This window comes from Diprion similis, chromosome 8, assembly GCF_021155765.1.
Source record: "Diprion similis isolate iyDipSimi1 chromosome 8, iyDipSimi1.1, whole genome shotgun sequence".
Classification (NCBI taxonomy): domain Eukaryota; kingdom Metazoa; phylum Arthropoda; class Insecta; order Hymenoptera; family Diprionidae; genus Diprion; species Diprion similis.
Genome location: NC_060112.1, coordinates 11,472,999 through 11,491,751, shown reverse-complemented (window position 1 = coordinate 11,491,751; position 18,753 = coordinate 11,472,999). Strand labels below are relative to the sequence as shown.

The window sequence follows — 18,753 nt, the reverse complement described above, 5'->3', positions numbered from 1 at the left end:
AGAGAAAAATTTCCACTTTGCAGGTTGAGTAGTCGTGCATTTTTCACTTTCCCACGTCGATTTTCTGTTCTGTTATTATTCGTTTTCTTTTTCTTCATCTGTGATGGCTACCACGGTTGAAGCTTTTCGAAGAGATATATTTTGTGGAATTCACAGTGTGGCGCGAAAGGCCTGCGAAGGAAAAAGAAACATAGAGAAACATAAAAGAAATTTGTAACTTCTTTGGCTCCGCTGGGGAATTTCACGGATGCAGAATCCTCGCCTTTGGGAAATCCCTCGGAATTCTGACACAGGAGCAAAAAGTTATCCCGTTTCTTCAAGTATCACATTTCATAGGAATTGACGTATGAGCTTCGTCAAGGATGTACATATGATCGAGAAGTCGTTAAAATTAGAAAAATTGATGACTCTCTCACTTATTCTTTGTGCAATTCAAATTCTTACTTCCAATGGCAACATAGATACGCGATCACGTGACACAAATAAACTACAAATTACCGAGTGCTCATTCAATTAGTAATAAAGTGGCCAATAAAAGGGTCTTGCTTTAAACGGTGTTCAATTTCTATTACACGCTTCTGGTTTCATCAATCCATTAGTCAGTAATGATATCCAGCCACGTGCCAGGGATTATAATTCATGAAGACGAATGATGACATCATTTCTCAACTCTCAACTCTGCTGACTACCATCGATTTAAACTTTCCGTGCAACCATCTTCTCGCCTGTCTTACCATTAACCAGGTACGTATATACCTGCATACCATACCCTACACATTGGCTTAGGGTGTTACAGAAGAAAATAATTTACGATCTTGCATCGTGACACCTTCGAAAAAGTTTGTCTAGGGTGAAAGAAAGATTCTGTCAAAATACGAGCGTTCTACGTTATTTGATTTTTTTATTTATTTAAAAAATTACCAATTCTTTTCATCATACGGCTGTTGCACACTTAACTTGAACTCTCTCCTCCAGAAGTCGCGAAGGAAGTTCGTAAAGTTGTTGGAATGGAATTATATCCTAGTTTAAACACCGAGTGTACGTGAGTGCGAATTCTTTTTCTTTAGCACTAGTATAAAGTACATCAAAGAAGTGCTTAAAAACGTCTCAGCGGGACCGTCGAGACTCGAACGTGTTTTCAAAGAAAACTTCAATCCACGATTACACTCATACACTCGACCCAAGGAGTTAACATTATCCAGTAAATAAAATCCAGCCAACTAACATATAGGTCGATAACAAGTACATAATTGATAGTTAAAAAATGGTGACAAGATTCTATGAAAAAATGACATTTCTCGAGGTTCGAAATTGATTTACTGGAAAACGATATTTACGAAATGGGGAAAATTTGAGGAAAACTTATGACCATGACAGAGTGGAACGTGATGAGTAGCGGGTAAAATGAGAACAGATGATGGAAGATGGGAGGCAGGGAATGGGCGGCATGTAAGAACTCTAATTCACCGGTGCACCTAGCCACGAAACCCCTTTAAAAAAGAACACGTTGAAGCTCTCTCGTCTTTTGATTTATTGAAATAGCTCGGACGGTTCTGAAGCAGCGAGGGTGCAATGGGCCAGAGAAAATGGGATCCCCCATCGATTGGAGACAAGCAAGGTTGGATGGAAGGACGTGACGGAATGCGACGAAGCCCAAGAGACGAAGAAGGGCAGAAGAAAGTTTCGGCGGATTCCCTGGGCCCGCAAAATGAAAATTTCGCGAATACCATTCGCTCTTGGAGATACGGGATACGGAAAAGAAGAGAGGCTCGTGGCGATACTGCAGTGAGAAAAATTCCACTTCATGTTACAGTTGTTCTAAAATTCTGGTAAAATGCCAGATATCGTTACAACAAAGATTTCAATATTGTTGGAATTGAAAGAGAATGTGGTGAAAGTGACTATTCTGTGTGGTTATGGCTGTCAATGCCATAATAAAAAAAGAATATTACAGCATACCTACTACTAGATTTTATCATTACAACTGCAAAACTGAATTTTCATTGTTTAATTTAAAAATATAAAAATGCCTGAGGAGTTCTTCCCATTAGTTCTTTCTGGAAGATTTTTTTCCTCGAAAGGGGGGAACTGCTGGCTCAGTTGCACCGCGCGTCGTTATAACAACCTGCGGACTCACGTCTGTCACATTTATCAGACAAATATCGGCGTGGAAGGCTGGATGATAAAGCAGGTACCTGAATTTCCCCCGGCATCGTGTAACGACCCACTATAGTACATGCTACATTTTATTCAAAGACCGACCTCTGCCTGAACGTCGGAACTCTGCGTCTGCGCTCCGCCATGTCTAAGGGGTGGTTCTTCCTGGATCCCTTAAGGCTTTATTCACCGATTCCCAAGGGTGTTCCAGTTCGTGCAGATTATAGAAATTCGAATTTCATTCAGAAGGTTTTACCCACATATTACGCAATGCCAAGTTTACGCAAATTTTTTACGATTTTGTACGATTTGGATCCTACGTGAGGAATCGATACTTCTCGCTTATTGTTAGATCCAACCAGACGTTGCTAATTATAAATTAAGAACGATTTACAATTTCACTGTTTTGATTCCGTGGACAAAAATTCTTTGCGACCGTTTTGACACGTACTGCATATTATTACACGTATTTTTACATGCCATCTAAACATTTCATCTAATGCACTTTTATTTTCTCGCTCTTACAGCATTTTTTATGTGACCTTATCTAGCTCACCGATAATTAGTATTTTAATTTTATCAATTCTTGGATGGATTCATGACAAACCGATTCATTGGAGTCGTTTTTAAATGAATCGATTCTCCAAAAACTCTGTAAAAATCTGACTTCCCTAATTCAGAAATTAATTCTTACAGGTTCCTATTGATACGTTTGTCCAATTTTCTAGGTCTTATTGTCAATGATGGAAAATATAAATCACGACACCCTGTAGCGAATAGAAGCATTGGCCGTCCATCATGTTGCGTTGGTCCGGACAAATGGGGTGTTCAAAGACGAGCTCGCTGCCAGGCAGGCAGGCAGGTGTGTAGAAGTGTGAAAATGCAAAGTGATTCAGATCAAAGGAGTCGTGCAGCATGTACAACGCCACTGCGGAATACGTACTTATTTTTCAAAGTGAATTGACCGGTGGGTTGAAAAGCGGTAATACGCCTCCACTTCACTCACCCTGTCTCGATTCGAAGATTGGATTGAGCACTCGGCTCGATCTATCTATTATACGCTGTATAATGAATACGATTTATTTTCAAATCGCTATAATTTAATTAACAATTTTCGTATCACGGCAGCAATAAAACGATTCCTAAATTTTGTTTTACTCGAGTGTAACAGTTGATAAATTTTATCGAAAAAGTTACAATGTTACAAGGAAAAGAAACTGTTATACAAACTATTTCTCGTATGCTGAACAGTAATTTGACGATGTTTCGAATTCTGTAAAAATCGGTAGTAAATTAACGAATTTCGTTTAAATCAAGCCTTCGTTTTAGTTATCTACGTTATCGCAGATGCTAAACGCATGTTTTCTGCAAACCTTCGAAAGCACTGGTCCATGGATCGTTGAAAATTGGGTAATTCCAAAGTTGGGAAATGCGTGTAGGAAATTGAGTTTAAAACTTTTATGTCACCCTCAAAGCGCTTTCCACCCACATATATACGCACGTACGTTATACTCCGCATTGTGAGTGCAGGGACAGTCTGCTGAACGTGACCAAAACCGAGTTACTGACCGGCTGCTCCCCGTTCCAACGTTTTGCAATATATTGTCAATTGTTTCCGCTTCTATATACGCGAACCGTTCTTCCACCCTTTCCGAGGCAATATGCTTGCCGAGCGTGTATTATGGTGCATTTCAAGTCCGTTGATAGCCACGCTGCAGGGCTCATCTGCAGTTCGTGGCTGTTATTATGGCCACGGTGATACCCAGATTGGATAGCGCAGGATTTGATGTGCTTTTGCGAAGACCCGATGAAGTCCGTAAACTTGAAACTTTGTTATTGTATTTTTAAAGCGAACTTCATAGCCCAAGAATATGATGACATGTTAAATTATATGCAATGTACGATTGTCTGGTAATAAAATTGATGAAAAGTATCGATTTCCGGTAAACCAACTTCATTAAAACAGCAACAGAAGCTGACGCAGTCTAAGACAAGTCCCTCGTTACTTTCATTCATTTCCTCCTAACTTTTTCGTCTCTGTCGCAACTCGGTTGTCACGTATTCCAGGGGAGGGTTTGAGGCAAGGAAGAAATGGATAGCTAGCTACTAGCGGGGCTACTGAGCCGTAGATAATTCCCAGGTTGGAAGGGTGTGTTCAGCTCCCTGTCTTGGCTTCGTTTTCCCTCCGCTAGGAGTTTCACGAAGCTTCACCTTCCCGGAAGAAAAAATCTCCCGCAGGTTGACTAGAAGGTGAGCAAAACGATCGTCAGGTACTCTGGTTTCTCTTCAACACACGAATAAATCTTTCGCCTTTTACTAAAGATTTCCGTGGAGAGGAACAATTTGATGAGTCTATAACTCAAATTTTTCAACGTCCCAGTTACAACTGGGACTATTAATTATAACAAATATAATTCCCACATAAAATTCAGGCACAATGTTGCTCGAAAACCATTTCTAGAATTATTCTAATATCTTGGATCTGCCAAGAGAACATCCACGCCGATCGTAATGGATGCCTAGTCGAAAAAATGTTTGGACTTCTTTTCTATGTTCACAATGAGTTGAGGGGAATCTTAATGGGTCGACAAATCCATCCGGTGGTCTGTACAGGAGGTCACTCGATTTAGCCAACATATTTTCGGCAATCCGCTTATAATAAGGTAGATGTGCAACACTGTGCAGTTTCAGGCTCTAAGACTTCTTATTACGAGCGCTATATGTTAATTTCTATGAAGTTTTCTGCGCTTGTTCAGTTGGCTTCGGACATAAATAGTACCTTCAGTTATTATTACAAAAATGGGCGTAGCCACAATATCACGTGTAACTAGGCAGTCTTAAATTTTCAATACACAAATAAGTAAGAAATTTATTTGTCAAGTTTTGTGCGGTCTAGATGGAAGGAAAATGAAGATCCTGGTTAGTCCAAAACGGCACAAACTATCAGTGAGTTGTAAGTCATTGATTCATTATAGGAACTTTCCAGTCAAGGCTCAACATTTAAGAGTTTCGATAGCGGAGCACACAAATCTCAAATATAATAAGCGAAATAAAATTTTTTATTCAATCTTCAATTCTTGTGGACATTATATTTATTTCCGATCAAGTTAAAATGGTACAAACTTTTTATTATTATATAATTCTTTCTTTTATATATAACTCTTTAGAGTATTAATTTTATTTATTTTTAATGATTTTATTTATGTCTAAAATTTATTATTTATTTTTCAATTTTCTATCTCTCTTTTGAGAAGTTGCAAAATGAAAATTCATGTATCGCGCCTAATAAACGCTCGCAGAACTTTTGCATATATAAAATGCGAAAAACCGTATTATCTTATTTCTTTTCTCTTCCTTTTTTTCAACCAGATGTCCCTGCCCTTGGGGTACGTGGCATCAATGAGTTTGTAACGGTCTGGTGACGTCACGAAGGAGGAGCGATTGAGCTAACTATGCCTAGTACAATTCATCGTCGCCAGGCGGCTGTCGAGCCTGTAATTTCTCGCTTTGAAAGTAAGACCTCGATCATGCCTAGTCCTGACCGACGTGACTTACCAAATTACTCTGGTTTCTCTTCAACATACGAATAAATCTTTCGCCTTTTACTAAAGATTTCCGTGGAGAGGAACAATTTGATGAGTCTATAACTCGAATTTTTTGTTGTCCCGGTGCAAACTGGGACTATAATCGATATCAAACAGAATTCTAGCTAGCCATATTTGGGTCCTGTGGCAATGGGACCTTTTTCCACGTTAATGTATGATCATGATCGTGAGAACCGATTATGCATCCAGTGTTACGAAATGGACTCAACAAACCATGATAAACATCATGACAAAAGTTGATGATCAGAATCGTGCTGAATTTAAATTTAAAATAGATTGGTTTAGTAAATGCTCGAGTTTTCACACAGTGCCATGATTGGGCATTATTATGGGGTATGAAACAATTCATTCCTCATGCACAAAACAACACGCATCTTTTTCAATCCTCATTGGAGTCTTTACATAAAATAACTTCAACATGCGTATACGGTAAAGGAACCAAACATAATTGGGTCATGTATTTTCTTTTTTCAATTAATGAAAAATTGAAGCAAATACTAAATAAGCAAAAATTAACAATTGAAATAAAATGAGGTTCACCGATATAGAAATAAATATCTAATTTTCAAGCCACTACCGGTAAACGAAATATTATTGTTGTATCAACAATTAACCAGAATTATCGATTAAAAATAGCAATATAAAAAGCATGCATGCAAATGTAATTATCGCATTGTCAATGATTAATAATTAACCCTGATTTTGATGTTCATTCTGGCCTACTGAGACCAAACCACAATTGTTAAGAAACTATTTTATGAAGCGATCACTAGAATGCCATTATAAGAATTGAAAAATATTGTCACATGAATTCAACGTCAAGATTCTGGATTAGTGTCAGTTGAGTTGGAAATAAAATCAGGTGCTTTAAACTATTCTTAATTTCGTTCAAATTAGATTGAATACAACCTAGTAAAAATCTAGAAATATTAAATTTAAATATTCAAATGTAACAGACCTACAGATGACTTTAATAAAATGTTGAGAAAATTTATAATGAAAATTTGTCACTTAGTATTTCTTAGCCTTTTCTAAATATTCCGTTAATTTATTTTGGCCTTATTACCAAAAATATCACAACCAATGCGCTGCAGTTCTGAAATATAAGTGCTCGTCTAATATAACATTATAACGTAGGCACGTATACCTATACATATACCATCGTAACATGTCTACTGATCGCGAAAGAACCTATTCGCAAGCATGACGCAATCTCACAACTGTACAGCCGTATAGTCGACATGAGTATCTTCGATCGGTAAGTAGGATGCCGAGTGGCAGAAACGCGGCAATGGAATCGTTGTTGGCACCACGGTAAGGCAGGCGACTGACTTAGGCAACAGTGCCACTGCCTGCCACTAGGCGCCGGGTGCAGACGATGACTCTCGCAACAAAAGTATAGCCTCGATATAAATATTAACCTGCCTGGTAGCCTCGATAAGTACTCTGGTTTCCCTTCAACATACGAATAAATCTTTCGCCTTTTACTAAAGATTTCCGTGGAGGGGAACAACTTGATGAGTCTATAAGACCAATTTTTTACAGTCCCTGGCGCAAGCTAGGGCAATAATTTAATTGAAACAGAAAGTACTCGTTGGTGCCATGGTGCCAATTAATAGCGCATTTGGCACCAATTGTAAGCTCGAGCTGCGTATGGTGAATCTAATTGCTCGTCCGGACTTGGACTAGGCACAATAGGTCCTCGTGACTTATTGATTCGTCGTCGTCTAGCACGAGAAAATCGGTGTTTCGAAGCTACAACTGAATCAAATCGTGTAACTGCACGATCATTGTCCATGCGTCATTATTAATTGCCACTTGCAATAATAAAATCATCACCTTTGGCTTCTACTCACAATAGAACTGAATTGCGACAATCCAGAGAGTATGCAGAGAGAATAAAGGAAATCGCATACGAATGCCTGTTCGATAATTGTAAAATAAGGATATTTTCAAACTTCTGCCTCAGGATAGATTCTTACGAAAATCTTTACATCTTTAAAGGTCGTCAACCGTTGAATGCTAGAAATTGTTTGATAAGATATTCCGAAATGAAAGTCTCGTTTACGATAGTGATTACAGCTCAAGCTGCTGGCGAGCAATCTCGTCTATATTCGTGTCGTAGGTGAGTAGGCGTAACTGCCCCACCCAGAGCAAACGCAATCTATATCGCTGCACTAGTGAGGTATAAGGGATTCCGTAGAGCGCAATCGAACGAAAACGATTCTTGATTTTTCTGTTCCGTAAACAAGAACGATGCTCAAGCTGCAAATCGACTGCCCGGCTTCCAGGCGGTTCTCAGGCAAGCAAAAACAATTTAGCAATGTAAATTACAAGGAAAATAGCCTGAATGAGAAAATGAAAAGCCTCCTTTCGTTATTTCTAAACGAGGGTAACCTTTTGAAGAGATTCTGAAACTGTATTCACTGCTCTGGGTGTGGGAAATTTTTTGAATTTTTATTATGGGTGTACTAATCACACAGTTCACTTGATCGTACTTTTCATGACAGGAAATCCCCCTTGTTTTATCTACTTTTCACTAAATTGCGATAATGGGTCGATCGTGTTTTATGCCACGGAACTTTCTAGCTAGATTTTATAACCGGTTGTGCAAAGTTTTCGACAGAAGCCGTTGGGGATTTCAAAAATCGCTCAAAAGTCTTCACTCTACTAATGATCTTAGAAGAACGCCAGGGAACAAACAATCCCAAAACCTGACACGAAAACTTAATATATATTATCATTACGGACAATCTGTTTAATATAATTACACATGGTATAAGAGATTTATCGTACGTAGAATTATCTAAACTCTTATCTAGCTCATCCTCAAAGCCTCCGTGGCGCAATTGGCTAGCGCGTTCGGCTGTTAACCGAAAGGTTGGTGGTTCGAGCCCACCCGGGGGCGATTATTTTTGAAAAATCGAACGCATCGTTAAATGACGGTGACGAGCTTTACCTCAGCTACTAGGAACCCCGAGTAAACTGTAACTTTGATTTTTGTTCAGTTATCTTTTGTTTTCTTTTCGTTTTAATAGCTCCTAGGTTGCGTATTAATACCCTACAGATGGATTGATATCTTAGGAAGCTTAAATTAATAAATGACAGAAACGTATCTCCCTCTTGTGAATTTAATTTCAACAAATTGGTGATTGCCTGGTTTCAAAGACTCCTTGATCGCGTGAATGTAATAAATAGAAAAAAAATAACTCGCCCAACGTGGGGCTCGAACCCACGACCCTGAGATTAAGAGTCTCATGCTCTACCGACTGAGCTAGCCGGGCTGTTGATGCAATGTGAATAAATTTTAGTAATACTAGTGAGATTGAAGATTATTTAAGGAACTATTCGACGTATATGACGTTCGATATATAACGTATATATTCGATCTAACGTTCTGTGGAAAAAATAGATCAAACAATGAAATATTCAGATCAGTTTTCGGAGAGTAAAAATTAGTTGGTTTTATGTCTAGTACACAAAAAAAACCTCCGGTAATTTTTGTGAAAATAAAAATTTAAACAGGAAATTAGATGCGGTAAATTTACTTGTTCAAGAATCATATATGACGATTGTTCTGCTTCCCCGACTTCATAGCTGTGTTATTTGTAGAATTTGTAAGCATCAAAGCTCATTTTGATTATCAATGTGTACTTTACATAAACATCGCTGGCATTAAATTTTAAAAAACGTTATAATCTTTTCTAATGAGGGATGAATTCATCAATTATAACCCCTGATGAACTAAAGATTTGTATAGAAAAATTCATTTCTCAATTAGACAATTTATAGAGAATCCACTTCAGATTCATTAAAATTGGACGAACTCTATTTTTTTTAGTATTATAAAATTGTACGATCATGTAGTTACTTCAAAATTATTGATAATGGAGTTTAAACATTTTGTTTTCTCAGTGAAAAGACACAGTTTCGATTAAATTCAACCTCACTGTCTTTCCAATTAGTTATAGCTTCTGAACCTTCAATTCAGATGTTAAGACCGGACGATTGATACATCCTTTAAACAGATTCAATAAAAAGGATATGGAAAAATCGTTGAAATTTTCAATAATTATACGGTTGCCTAACACGTTGAGAGCTGTGACTTGCAGATCGTTGCAACGGCAAGTAAACACTGTACTGCTAAAATGAAGCAGCAGATGAAATTTTGGAGGAATGCAAAAAACAAGAACTCATTCGACGAGGATGGGATTCGAACCCACGCGTGCTGAGCACATTGGATTAGCAGTCCAACGCCTTAACCTCTCGGCCACCTCGTCCTCTTCTTCAATGATGTTACAAAATGGACACGGTACTTTAGATTCAGTTTCTTTTGCACGTCAGTCAGTAAATGGAATGATAATTAAGAATGTAACAGTGTAATATGGGAACGGAGTTTAAATTCGGAATTTGGAAAGTTCCGAAAGCGCCAAATTCCGAATTTTTTGGTGGTGAAACTTTAAGTAAAGAAATCAAACTCTTAACGAAACTTCAAAGTTTCGAATGGTCCGAAACCCGACGCTCAAAGTTCTAAAAGCGTGAAAATGAGGAACTTTAAAAATTTGTAAGATCGAAATCCTGATAGATCAAACATTTTCAGTTCTGTGAATTCCTGGCTTGGTGAAATTTTCGAGTTTCATCTTTCTTTATTTTGGGTTTTCGATATTTTTATGTTCGGAATCCTGTCATACTGATTTTTGGTTTCTTTGATTTTTCACACCCACTCGTTAAGTTACACTAAGCTGTGTGGATAGATTTTAATGGAAAATTTTTTGGAATATTACTCTATCGAAACTTTATCTTTCGAGATTTTGTTCTATGCGAACTTTACTTTTGGGAACTTTGCTCTATCGTAACTTGAATTTCGGAACTTTGAGCTTTCGGTATTCCAACCGTTCGAATCTTTGTTCTTCATTACAGTTTACAGATTTCCCTACTTCAAGTCTCACCACCAAATAATTCGGAATTAGGCGCTTTCGGATCTTTTCTACGAGGACCGGATCCAAACGCAGGTATGCAGACCACATTGAATTAGTAAACTAAAGTCTTAAGCTCTCAGCCACCTCGTCTTCTTATTCAATGTCATTTCAAATTGACAGCTATACTTTCGATTCATTTTCTTTTGTACCTCGCTTAGCTAGTGAAATGAGAATGAAAGATATAAAAGTGTGACACGATGCATTTTTAATTCGGTAGAATGCAAAAGCAACAAAAAAGAGTTCGACGAGGATGGGATTCGAACCCATGCGTGCTGAGCACATTGGATTAGCAGTCCAACGCCTTAACCTCTCGGCCACCTCGTCTTCTTATTCGATGACATGTCAAAATGGCCGCCGTACTTACGATTTACTTCCTTTCTCACCTTTGGCTCAATAACATCTATGACTCGCAACATCAACCTTGCATCGTGTTTACTTGCTGGTTAAATACTTGAAAACAAGAACTCGAGATCGCTCTGTCATTTTCCACTTCGTTGACACAGTCGATCACGTATAAAAAATATCAGATTTATCATTTCGCTTTGTTTTTCTCTTGTTTATAATCCATTGCAGTGATTCAACGTATGCATTTGGACATCAATGGCTCTAGCGATAAATATTGCAGTGATTCCTAAGGTGATTGTGTTATCGTTGCCGTAGGGCCGATATGATTAGCAGCAGGAACCGGTAGTAATTCGGTAAAATTGCATGTCATAACTGAAGAATTGGTGTCCTAACGATATCATTGCGTGTGGAATGGCTTTTCAGTCTTTCATTCTTGAAAATACGTTAGCGGCACGCAGCGAAGAACTAGCTATTCAGAGCTCGGTACGTGGAGTTTCCAAATACTAATCTAACACGACCTTTTCAACGTTATGGAAAAAAATTCGTGATGTAAATTATTCAGATTTTAAAGCGCATTATAATTTATAATACCTGTTGGAAGGATCCATAATTGCATTTTTATATTTAGGTATATCTGCTCAGACATGACCACCTGAATCCACAAAAATTCAATTGATAAATGAAACAATCATGTTAGCAGACGAATATTCCAGTCGTTCAAGAAATATCGCTACGGATGCTGCACTTGTAATGACATTTTAGTTGAACAAAATTACATGTTATATCAGCTAAAGTTATTTTAATAAAATTAAAGCTGATCGATTCCAGTCCCAGATCTAAAGTCAATGCTATTGTTTTGGTTAAATTCGAGAAGTTGCCACACGGCAGTATCGACGTATGCTAGTACAATTTCACCTCACCAGGTTCTCCGCATCGCTATACTCTCTCACTTTGAAAGGGAGGCCCGGGTCATGCTTAGTAATGATCACTGCCATGACTGCAGGGTTTCTGGTTTCTCTTCAGTGCACTAATAAATTTTTGTGCAAATATTGCAAAAGATTTATGTAGGGACGAGGCGAGTTCACTAGAATTTTCTAAATTATTTATGCTTCGGTGAAAATGGAGACTGCAAACCATAAATAAACATAAATTCTAGCGATATATAACCAAAGTAATTGGACATATCTGAGATATTAACCTGCTTCATATGAATGTTTTAATGTCTTAATATCTCAATTGCTGTTCATACTATTTGGAAATTCGTTTATTTCAACGGTTCACCGCTTAACCATCGACAATCGTTCAGAAACTAGAACGTGCAGTATACATTAGTTGAAACTCTGCTGCAAAACTTCAGCTGGTGATTTCTCTGTTACATACTTGATAAGAACTAACCAGAAATACATATGTTTGCATAACGATAAGCTTAAGTACCGACAAGGGTATTTCAGTGTACTCCACGTATGTATGTATAAACAGTGCAATTGTAACGTCCAGTGCGCGTGTATATAAGGTCAGAAAAACTCGTTCTCAATCACTGGCCTCAAACATTATACACATGTCAACTACGCTAACGAGGCTGAAACAGCTGTGTAAACACGACGATATTTGCAGTACCTTTTTCCCAATCTTTCTAGATTTGTCATGCGAATGTCACAGTTATCTGATCAAGTATGTGGCGGCACTTATTCGCTCTCTTTATAGTTTAGCACAGAACAAATTTAATGAAGTATATAATTAACATGCTAAAAGTATAATTTTTCTCACAATTTAATGCATTTATTATCTCACGCAACTCATTTAGATTGCTCGCTGATGGTTTTAGGTTTTCGAACAGGCAATTAATACATATTCCCTTAAACCAAGTGGTTTGATGTACGTACCAACAATGAGTTTTTACAGGCATTGTAATTCTTCATCTGTTATGTTTTTACTCATTAAGCTCTCAATTTTTCAAAAACTTTCTACATTGTTTCGATAAAGAACCTTCGAGATTAACAGATGAAATACTTAACTGTTGCATTAAAAATTACTGCCTCCACATATTAGCTTGAATAGAAAGAAACTGAACTATCTAATTTGCATTGAACGATTCAATATCTGCACACTACCAATCGCAATCACGAGGACAAAAATCTGCCTTCAAACTCATGTTGTTGAATGCAGATCTACAAGTTTGTAAGACGATCATTCAACTGACAGGCTAACCTGTACTTTGTCAAGGAAGGAAGGGGCAGCAACAAGCTTAAAGAACTCTCAGGACGCCATTTTCATCGAAATTTACTCCACCGTTCCATACTTCACGTCGTCAAAGGCTTTGTTGGCCAGTTTAATCTAGCCGCTATCGTCGTCTCCCACTGACATAGAAACGAATTTGCTAAATATGGCGACAGGAATGATCTGTTGACTCGAACAGGTGTGGTCTATCCATGTTCTGATCATGTTTTAATTTGTTTCAAACGAAATTTCTCCTAATATTTGGTGAATTCATCAAATCCTGTCTCTAAACGAAAACCATGTCTGCTGGTGGATATTTTCACACCTTTCCTTCCAGGTTCTTCGAAAGGTCAGCAAACTGAAGCGTCAGCGTTACAAGCTTTTCAAGTGTCTCGTCCTTTCCTTTTTTGCCGCTCTTCGGTGCAACGTGTGCGCCGAATACCATCGATCTCATCGTCCTGTAGAACCTACTTTGAACCAGGGATCGACGGACTGTTAGGTCTGACTTTTTTCGCCGACTGTCATGTCTCGTTGCTGGTCCTGTTGCGTCAGTGGATTTTATGACTTTTTGCTCTGTCAGCTTGTTCGTTTTTGCAAGATTTATTATTCTTATGTGCGTGCAGAGATGGCCAAAGTTGTTGCTCAGGAAATTTCAGAAGCTTCAGAATCAGTGAATTATCAATGAGTTGGTATAGGAAGTCGTCGGAATCCATCAGCATTATATCTGATTAAGATTTTGACACTAACGATATTGGGTGTTCAGCTTTTAAAATCGATGTTTCAATAGCCGAGGGATGAGATAAAAGTTAACACTGCTGTTTTAGACTACTAATCAGAAACATCGACTACAGATTTGGCAAGTATGTCTGATACTTATGCACATGTTGAAAACACAGCCTTGACATGTGACAGTATCTACAGAAGTGGAAAAGTGTAATAACCTCTCGTCGACCTAGTTGATGAAAGAAAAATGGCAACAGCGGATTCGTCTTGGGTAGTACAACGTATTTCAACGGTATGTAAAATAGATCGTATAAATTTTATGCCGTACTATAAAAATTCACAGCAAGAGAAAGTGACACCCAAATTACTTAGAATTACACTAATTGTTCTTTAATAGCTTCATGTTCAAATATCGATTCAGTCCACTGTTACATCTACTTCCCATGAGTAACTCTAGAAGAAACTTATATGATACTTGAGATCACGAGGCCATGGCTTCAGCCAAACTATGATGACTTCCTTGTAAGCAAGTGTGAATGATAAATATAGTATATATTCAACTCAAACGCACTCAAACGCGTCAGTTTGCCAAACAGAATTTTCTTTACACCGAGAATAATTATAAAAATACGAAAACTATCGGAACCACAGTGCAAAGATTTAGGAATCCTAGCCAGAAGACTAAAATGGGATTGGCCAGAAAATCCTCTGGTTCGTACGGGACTGAAAATGGAGTTTCCAAATAGTGGCTCGCCACCCTTGAAAGGTTCTCATTGTTCAGGGTAAATTCAACGTTGATGAGATAGCGGGTACCTGAGTAATTATTTGAGCCTGATGCTTCAGTCGCCACAGGCGAAGCTTGGCTTAATCGAATTTAGGTCTATTGTCTACCAATTTTCGATGATAAACGGCGGTGCATAGTCGTGGAATTTTGTGCGCTCCGTTGGCTCGACTAAGTATAAACAGTTCGCGACATGAAAGCAATAGCGAAGCGAAATGACTTTGGCCAAAAGAGAAAAAGATTCAATTTTTTATAGTTTCCCGAAAATTCTAGCAACAATAACGATTCAAATTTTGTTAGAACTGCAAGGAAATGTTACTCAAGTAAGTATTTGATGTGATTCTGGATTATGAATGCTACATTTTTTGCTTGATGGAAGGTTAAATCTGTTTGTTTAATTAATTAAATTTTCTCAATTGAATGAGGCCTCGACATGAATTTCTTGTTGGGTAAAAATTAAATCTTCGAAATAGTTTATCAGAGAAACTATAGTACGAGTCTCCATTTCTCTCGGTTTTTGAGTGTGCAATGAGGCTTTGAACGACATTCAAAAAGCAATCGGCCTTCGATCATTCTGCAGAGGCGAGCATTTGTTGTGTGAAAAATTGGTTATCAGAAACCGATTCGGTTGTTGACGCCACTGTTTCCCGAGGGTCGTAATCACGGGATTATTTCCTCACTGATACAATACAGCAGCGGATGGCTGCGCCATATAAGCCGTAAAGCCAGAGCTTCCACTTCGGAGACTTTGAGATTAAATTCTGCAATTCTACCAGAAACGCGATGCTGGGACCTTCAGTGTTTCTTCTGTTTTCCTGCATTTTCATCCTTGTTGGGGTTGTGCTCTTCGGTAAGCTGAGCTACTTCAACGGTCGTTTTAACCTCAAACTTTTACAGTCGCAACAATTTATTCCGCAAATATTCATACAGATGAATCGTTTCGGTTTGAAAATCTGTAGTAAAATGCTAGTCATTCGTTGAAACATTAAATTAGCCATTAGCCATAGTGACACTTTGACGCCTGAGCAAAACAAAATTGTATCTTAGGATTCGGTTGAAAAACTTCGTATCTCTGAATTTGGTTCAAAATTATCGTATCTCGAGTTAACATCAAGATTTAAGGAATGTAATAAAAAAAGATCAGCGAGTCAAAGCTGATTTTATTGGTAAAAATTAGTCTGAGGCAATTTTTTGCAGCGCAATAAATTCATACTATAAAATCAATTATACTTAATTTTTTTTTAAATTTTCCAATATTTTTTTGTTCGTAATATTAAAGAGATAATTTTTAATTTCATGCAATTCAACCGTCACACATTTGTTTTTATTCCACACTTTTTCCTTTAGATTATACGCTGGGTATATCCTTACGATATCAGTGAAAAAAAAACTCACACAGAACGCTTCATATTGCTTTCCACTGTCAGTTACATTAATTATTCAAACAAATAACCATTTAAATCAATTGCCGAAATAGTCATAGTGAGTTTACTTACGAATCGATGTAATCGTAGGTCTAGCCGATTTCACAGGTTTCTGAAATGAAAAAATGAAAAAAACATGACTTCACTAAAACTTCATTCCTGTAATTTCACGTTTTCTGTAAATGCAATTATTCAACCATTGAAATTCTTACATTTTATTTCAATTGAAAAAAATCCGGCCAATCGTCGCCCGTATATTGCCCAAAAACATTCGCTTCAAGGATCGTGTGATATATTACCGAAAGTTAACTTACGAAGCAATATGAGGTTGAGGATAAAGAAAGCTTGAGTAATCCTCTTAAGAGAGTTTGCGGAGTTTTCTTGTCCAGGTGAAATGCGATGGATGACTACATCTGTGAGTGTTAGTTGGACATAACGAAACGAAACTTGCGCATAAGCCGCTTTTCGTATTGCGAAACTTTCACGAGTGCGAAACAGGATTGCGTTTAAAGAGCTTTAATACTTGACAGCAAAAATTTCGGTGTACGATTCACCCTTTCGCGCACGCTACTGCATAATCTCTTCGTCACTTTCATCTGAAGCCAATAAGTCCTCAAGACGAGAAGAACGCTCATTGTCAATTACCGTCTCTTGACGCACCCTCATTTTTTTCATCAATCGATTCTTTTCCATCAAATTTCATCCCATTAACGGCCAACTCTCAAACGAACTACCGTAGCCAACTTGCATTGAGATAAAAATGAAAAAGAGAAATATCTCTAAATGACTTTTTAAAATCTATGTACTTCAAACGCGTCGTCGTACTTTTTTTTTTTTTTTTTTATTCAATTCATTTTTTTTTTTGCGTAGAGTCTCGCGTGATTTTTGCATGAACTTCTTAAATGAACGCAAAGGCCAACGTTAAAGAAAATGATAAGAAATGTTTTCTCCAAAGTTGTGAGCTAACTGAATGTACCAACCGAAAAAAAAAAAAAAAAATACGCTTTGAGAGAATGAAGTTAGCCATAAAAACTCCTTAATTACGCCGAGTCTGTCATTGTTGAAATTTTGGTAATTCTGGTGAGTTACTGTTCAGAAGTTGGTTTAATGCTCATCCCTTAATCTGGATGAACGCTATTTTCTACCACAAAGAGTCGGAATTACTTCACCGCTATCTTGGAACACGGACGATATTTCGTTTCACCATTATTCGACTTATTTCATTTTACCAACGTGTAATTCGCATCGAAATTCAAACGAATCACCTGAACCTAGAGTTAAACGGCAAATTATCAATTTCTTCATCTTTCGATGCAAAAATATGACGGGAAAGTCCTGAACTGTGGGTGTAATAACGAACCAGGTATACTGCCTGGGGGTTGATTGCTAGAACGGATGTTGTAAAAGTATAATAAGCAAGTCATGCCAAGCCCATGCATTAGCCAAGTTACGTCAACTCTGCCTAATCCATAAGTCAGGGAATTCCAGGTTGAATTGATGTTGTTGTTGCTTTTGTTTTTTATTCTTGGTGCTTCAAACGAATTATCATTTTTTTCTTCTTCTGATACATCGGGTGATATAAAATTATACGTAATATATTTATAATTATAATAATATGTAATGTTATATCAACACATACATCGGAGGAAGAAAAATATATCATATGAATTACTATATATATTAATATTGAATTCGAACTTTGGATTATTCATTTTTCATCGTTGTTTTTAAAATTCATCTCAGAAATTGCGAAGATTATAGCAAGAGATGATAAAACTGGCTCTATTAACATGAAATTCAAGATACACAAGTGATAAAGGTATGAAACTTTAATTAGACGAAGGATTTCATTGCAAAGAAATGTTTCTACACAAGTCCGGTTTTCCGATGTTCAATTTTAGACCAGACATATTTGGTAAATTTGCCAGTAAGTTAATCATGACAGCATTGTAATAATTTTACGGAATCAGTAGACCAAACAAACTAAATAGAATCTAGTAGTTTTACTGATAAGAAACAAAATTTTTTTGCAACGATAATCGATCAACTGAAACGAATTCCAAAAAGCTTGAATCACATTGCTCTCAAAAATAAAATTCCCTATAAGTGAAACCGAGCGGAATATTAATAATATCTTTATCTTTCCATAAAGTATCAAATATAGCAAAATATCTTGAAATCCCTCAAAACTTCAAAAAGTGTATCGAGATATCGTTAAACCTCCGTCAAAATATCAAAAAATTTCATAAAACCATTGAAGAGATGCAATATTTTCAAACAAAAATTGATTCAAATCTAATACAACAATCAAGCCGTGTATTCCAAACTGCAACTTTCTTCAACCTTTTCATTGCGATTCTCGCACATTTTAAGCAAGTCTGCACACTGACAAATATAAGGAACCAAATCAAGCTCCCTTTGAGGAGGACGTGAATTGGTGTGTAATAGGGCCGCGGTTGCATCCAAGCACTATCGACCCTTGGCCCAGCAGTCCGTTCTTCTTCTCATCCTCTTTAAAAAGG

At 37.3% G+C, this 18,753-nt stretch overlaps 7 non-coding genes across 7 annotated transcripts; 4 read left to right on the top strand and 3 right to left on the bottom strand.

Moving 5' to 3' along the window:
* The first annotated feature begins 4,427 nt into the window (after window positions 1-4,427).
* Window positions 4,428-4,551, top strand: LOC124410117. The gene has a single exon (XR_006929576.1). It is a non-coding gene; the product is annotated as a U5 spliceosomal RNA (small nuclear RNA).
* Window positions 4,552-5,716: 1,165 nt separating this feature from the next.
* On the top strand, window positions 5,717-5,840 carry LOC124410118. The gene has a single exon (XR_006929577.1). It is a non-coding gene; the product is annotated as a U5 spliceosomal RNA (small nuclear RNA).
* Window positions 5,841-7,203: 1,363 nt separating this feature from the next.
* Window positions 7,204-7,327, top strand: LOC124410113. The gene has a single exon (XR_006929572.1). It is a non-coding gene; the product is annotated as a U5 spliceosomal RNA (small nuclear RNA).
* A 1,269-nt stretch (window positions 7,328-8,596) lies between these two features.
* Trnan-guu lies at window positions 8,597-8,670 on the top strand. The gene has a single exon. It is a non-coding gene; the product is annotated as a tRNA-Asn (tRNA).
* Window positions 8,671-8,973: 303 nt separating this feature from the next.
* Window positions 8,974-9,046, bottom strand: Trnak-cuu. The gene has a single exon. It is a non-coding gene; the product is annotated as a tRNA-Lys (tRNA).
* Window positions 9,047-9,960: 914 nt separating this feature from the next.
* On the bottom strand, window positions 9,961-10,042 carry Trnas-gcu. Its single transcript has one exon. It is a non-coding gene; the product is annotated as a tRNA-Ser (tRNA).
* Window positions 10,043-10,983: 941 nt separating this feature from the next.
* On the bottom strand, window positions 10,984-11,065 carry Trnas-gcu. The gene has a single exon. It is a non-coding gene; the product is annotated as a tRNA-Ser (tRNA).
* Window positions 11,066-18,753: the final 7,688 nt, after the last annotated feature.